Source organism: Mytilus edulis, chromosome 11, assembly GCF_963676685.1.
Source record: "Mytilus edulis chromosome 11, xbMytEdul2.2, whole genome shotgun sequence".
NCBI lineage: Eukaryota > Metazoa > Mollusca > Bivalvia > Mytilida > Mytilidae > Mytilus > Mytilus edulis.
In genome coordinates, this window is record NC_092354.1 from 77,573,570 (window position 1) to 77,580,027 (window position 6,458).

Below are 6,458 nucleotides of genomic sequence, written 5' to 3' on the forward strand. Positions count from 1 at the left end.
CTGCATGTTGAGCTATATTTACTAATGATGTCCTTCTACCGATGATAGAATTTAGTAAATGTTTTGACTAGTTTGTGATATCGAAAACCCTGGTGTAATAATTTTTCAGAAATACATAAATTTCTATCGTTAAAATCTAAAACATTGTTACATACACGAGCGAATCGTACAAGTTGAGATATATAAACACCGTAAGATGGTGACAAGGGAACGTCACCATCTAAAAATGGACAATTAACGATAGGAAATGAAAAATCATCTCTTTTGTTATAAATTTTAGTATTCAGCTTTCCGTTATTATATATATGTCTAACATTGACCTATTACGAATTTTTATGTTTAATGCAATATAATTTAATACCTGTTATCATCCAAATAAATCTATTTCATAATAAATACAGACAGAATATTAAATTCACATTGCATTCAACATAAAGTAATGCATTTTCACCACATGTTTTATTACGTAAAAAAGGGAGAAAACACGGAGACCTTAAGTACTTTCACTAAATGTTTGTTGGTAGATTAGTACACGAAAAAGCTAGCAAAGCCAGAATTATTATTCGCGTTTTTTTTTTAAACTTTCGACAACTTAATCTTTTGAAATGATGTATGTTGATAGCTGATCAAAAACATTATCCATCTATCACGAATTACTGTCCCGTTGATATAGGTGGGACGGGATTGAGGTACATAATTAGTCAGCCGTAAGCGGTTGTGTAAATAAAGTACTTCTTTAGCTCAGTCGGTTAACGCGCTGCCTTGTACACTTTTAATACAGAGGTCCCGTGTTCGAGTCCCGGTGGAGACTCGTAATTTTGTAATGAATTCATTCTCTCCGGTTGCATATGCATTTAATTTGCCTTATATGTACCTAAAGAAAGCCGGATGTAAATCTATTTTGGGTTTTAATCTTTTCGTTGCATAATAATGTAACTACGCACTTTTTGATAACTACTTCAAGGTTGAAACGAAAGTATGTGAACAAAATCTTCATTGTAAATCAAAATTTACAAACATTGTTTGTTAAAAAATAATGTAACTACGCACTTTTTGATAAATACTTCAAGGTTGAAACGAAAGTATGTGAACAAAATCTTCATTGTAAATCAAAATTTACAAACATTGTTTGTTAAAAACCACTGCTGTATAACTAGTAACGGACCATCTTCCTTTTGATTAAACTGACAAATTCATTAATTCATTTTAACAATTTAAGCCCTCTCCCTTGCTTCCAAATTCCGTTATTATTATTTTTTTTTAATTCCATTATTTTCGCGTTTCTGTATACTATGAACAAAAATATACTATAATTATTTTTAAAAGTGTATTTGCTATCAACTATCAAATTCAAGTTTCTTCTCCTAGGCGATCACTGCTATATTATATAGAGAGTCTATATCAACGCGACTGATAAGTATTGTCCTGTCCCCGAGTACTCTTTTATCATGTGCAAGTTAAAATCCGGAAATCCGGTTTGACTTAAAAGCAAAATGACGGGCATTATAAGCTTGGTTGAAAGTATGTTAACTATTTTAGGATGAATTTTTGTAAAAGATTTTATGTCTCAGGGAGAGTTTAAGAATGATATCAAAAATCATATAGTTACATGGAGACAGCTCAATATTTTCAAGCACTGACTCTCTCTTTTTTCAAAGTCCTTTTTTATTTTGTTTTCTGTTATATTCCATTATTTTCGCGTTTCTGTATACTATAAACATACGTATCTATATTATACATATTAAAGTGTATTTAATTTTTTATTAACTATTAGTTCTAAGTTTCTCCACCATGGGGATCACTGCTATATTATATATATAGACAGTCCCTATATTATAGTAGTAAATTAATCATAGAATACATGCAGATAAACGCGAAACTAATTGTCCTGGCCCCGTCCGAGTACTTATGAAAATCATGCGCAAGTTTAAACCGAGGTATTATAGTAGTGGTTCTTACGATCTAAAAACCACTATATGGACAACGCACTGATAGGCTTATTTATTTTTCATTTTTGTTATCTATCATACGATTGGTTCTCAATGTTAAAACCGGAAGTCATATCTGACTTAAAAGTCGATTTGAATACGGAATCATTATCCGGACGCCTTTTTTTCGTTTTTCTCCCAAAATAACCCAAACTGAATAGTCATAAGAATGGGTGACAAATGCGATTATGCACGGTACCTATAGGACACAGAGGCATGATGATTAATTTAGTGTGGGAGGAAGACAAGCGACCCACAAAATGAGGTCTTCTCGTTTAATAGTATAGGTAAACCAGTTACGTAAGTGTTGTGTTAACTGCTAAATTTATATTTGGGGAATAAAGTACAAAAATGGAAAATCAGAAATTCTTAAAAATACAAAGGAATCTTTATATATAAACAGTTTTTATTGACGGACGCACGGACAACGGTATACCGAAATACATTCCATACAGGGGCAAATGAAAGACTAATTTGATAGAGTGCAACCAAAGACAACGAATGGACATTATTTTTAATAAAAAAAAAGCTTAATATATACAAACATACACACATAATTAATATGGACAAGTACAGTTATTGAGGTCAAAGGTCGTATATCTAAATAATAAGTTTCTGTGGGAGTTAATGTTATTCAAACATGCCACGTGCTTAACAAGATGAGAGGCTTATAACCCTGACATGATCACTAGCCAGTCAACACTGAGGATGTGAGTTCGAAGCCCGCTCGTGCGGGTTCACTCGACTCTAAACTTAATTGACTAGGATTGTCAGTTTTGCTATCTCGAAGATCGCTGGATTATTCCCAACACTCCGGTTTCCTCCACCAACAAAAACTAGCCGCCACGAAATAGTCCAAAAGTGGCGCTTAAGAGTAGCGTTAAAACACCAACAATCAATCTAAACATGTTTATTCCAGAAAGGAAAAAAATAATATTGGTTTCTGTATAAAGTTGTGGAGAAAAATACATTAAAGACATTTTATTTCAAAACATAATAAATGTATTATATATGGGCGTTTTTCAATAAAAAAAAACGTATTTTCTTGTCCCAGCCACTTTAAAAAAAAATGTGTTTGATCTTTGCAAGTAATTATTTGTGCAGTCAGTACATTGAATTAGATTTAACATTTTTAAGCAAAGAAACAGTTAATTTTTAGAGGGATTGATAAGATATTGACTCCAGAATGGTCCAAAACAACCAAAATGGCATGTCCCTAGACCTTCTGTTCAACATTCATACTCTAAAATATCGTAAAAAAATGAAGAAATAAATGTTATTTTTACTTTACATACGTTCTTTAATAATTCAAAAGTATGTTTAGAGCCAACATATTTTAATAAACAACTTTCAATATAGGATTTTTAATTTCAGAAGGTGTCCCTCACAAAATGTCCACTACGAAACGAAGTCATTAAAATTTGCCAATAAACAGTTTTATAAAATCAATGTAATTTTTGTTTGCAAGAGATATAAACATAAGGGTCTTAAAAATAAAAATTTAAGAAAAATTGAGCACATCAAATGGACCAGAGTGATACCGTATTTTTGTTAATGTCCACTACGAAACGGGTCAAATCTCCTTCAGTATCTTGTTTTAAAATTATGAAAAAAATATCAGTGAACAGCTGAAAAAATGCTTTGATGAATACAATTTGCAATATAGGGATTGTGGGGAAAAAAATAAATCACGCGAATATGTCCCCTACGAACGGTCCCCTACGAAACAAGTATGAGACGTTTCGTAGTGGACACTACCACTACCATGCAGTCTTTTTTTAATCTTTTTTCAATTATATTCGTGCAAAACAAATAACAAGGGTTAGTTTCATGTAATTTTTATTATGTTTTTATTAACATATAATAGGGTTGATGTCAACTACGAAACTTTTTGTCAACTACGAAACGGTTTTGTCCACTACGACACGCATCAAAATGTCCACTACGTAACATGAGTTGTACCTTCATATGTGAAGTACTGTCTACTCTTTATCGATAAAAATGGTTTTCCAATTCAGAAAAAAAAATGAGATTTTTCTAGTATTTACTGTAAACAAACTGGAATGTCTTTAGGAAACATTTAAAATTGCAAAAACATTGTGTGTTTAGAAGAAGTTTCGTAGGGGACAAAAAGTTACGCTTTTATTGAAAAACGCCCATATATTTCTAACATTGACCTATTTCGAAGTTTTATGTTTAATGCAATATCTAATACCTGTTATAATCCAAATAAATCTATTTCATCATAAATAAAGACGGAATATTAAATTCACATTGCATTCAACATAAAGTAATGCATTTACACCACATGTTTTATTTCGTAAAAAAGGGAGATAACACGGGTAACACGTTTAGTACTTTCATTAAATTCTTGTTGGTAGATTAGTACATGAAAAAGCTAACAAAGCCAGAATTATTATTCGCGTTTTTTTTTAACTTTCGACAACTCTATCTTTTGTAATGATGTATGTTGATAGCTGACCAACAAATCATTATCTATCTATCAAGAATTACTGTCCCGTTGATATAGGTGGGACGGGATTGAGGTACATAACTAGTCAGCCGTTTTAAAGCCGTAAGCCGTAAGCGGTTGTGTTAATAAAGTACAAAGTACTTCTTTAGCTCAGTCGGTTACCTTGTACATTTCTTAATACAGAGGTCCCGTGTTCGAGTCCCGTTGGAGACACGTAATTTTGTAATGAATTTATTCTCTCGGGTTACATTTGCATTTAATTGACCTTATATGTATGACCTAAAGAAAGCCGGATGTAAATCTATTTTGGGTTTTAATCTTTTCGTTGCATAATAATGTAACTACGCACTTTTTGATAAATACTTCAAGGTTGAAACGCAAGTATGTGAAAAAAATCTTCATTGTAAATCAAAATTTACAAACATTGTTTGTTTAAAACCACTGGTGTATAACTAGTAACGGACCATCTTCCTTTTGATCAAACTGACAAATTTATTAATTCATTTAAATGTAGTACAGGGCATTATCTGTTAAATTCATGTTCACCAATTTCGACTTAAATTATATTTAGCACAAAACTATTAAGTATCAATGAGCCAACTCTCCATCAAAGTACAATTTGTAAAAGTAAACCATTATAGGTCAAGGTACGGCCTTCAACACGGAGCCTTGGCTCACACCGAACAGCAAGATCTTAAGGGCATAAACAATGACAAGTGTAAAAACTTTAAACAGAAAACCAACGGACTAATCTATATAAAAATGAAATACATGAAACATGTATGAACCACACGCACAAACGACTGAACATCAGGTTCCTGACGTAGACCAGGTGCAAACAAATGCAGCGGGTTTCAACCTGAACAGCGTTGTTAAAAACAAAGACAGACGCACTATAAAATATCAATTGAAATGGCTTAACTCAATCAAAAAAGATAGATCCAAGAAAGGTAAGAATGCATATACAATGCCTTAGCTGATTTAATTACGGATTTTTTCACATAATTTTTAAAACTATAAAAAAAATATCCCATTGTGCACATGTTGTTGTCGGTTGTTGTATGCTTGAATTCGTGAAAAGTAATGTTTCGGCACACAGCCTTTGACCAGACTCCAATACATATGGATTTTTGTGACGAATACTCTTCTTCGTTGATTTAAGTTAAAACACATGTACATGTACTTATAGAATGAAAAAACAATCCTTTAATCGGAACAATTTAACCCTAGGATTGAACTATTTGTTATAAAACCAAATCACAGATTATAATGGAGTATGCAACATCTATAAATACCAAAATAAGGAGATGTGGTATGATTGCCAATGAGACAACTGTCCACCACAATAATAATGAAGTGGATGTCAACAATTAAAGACAACTGTACGGCGTTAAACAATAAGACTAAACCTATACCATGTAATCGGCTATAAAAAGGCAACAACAGAAAAAATATTAAACAATTCAATAATTCAGAATTTTAACGGTCTAAATAAAAAAAGAAGATGTAGTTTGATTGCCAATGAGACAACTTTTCACAAGAGTCCAAATGACACAGAAATGAACAACTGTAGGTACACTAATTTATACTGTCCGGAATTGTTTCAAATGTTTCCAACCGGAAATTGTGAAATTATAAAATTACTTAGTATTTCAAACTCAGTTTTAGCGTCATGAAGAGTAAAAAATAATGGAGACTAATTGAGCACCAAGAAATCAAAATGTAAATGACCTAGCATGAACATTAATATGCATCAAAAGATTGTATTTTTTTCTTTCGTATAAGTGTATTAATCCCTTCCTTATGTAAAGTTGGCATGCAGAATGTTTGTATAAATACGAAGATTAATTTAGATTATTTCAGATTCGAAATTTCGTTCAATTTCTTATGGATAATTTGCGTAACCAGATGATTGAGAATCACCTTATGTATACACTTAACTTTACTGTATCCAAAGTTAAAGAAGAACGTCATATTAGAATTTCAGATTGATAAAA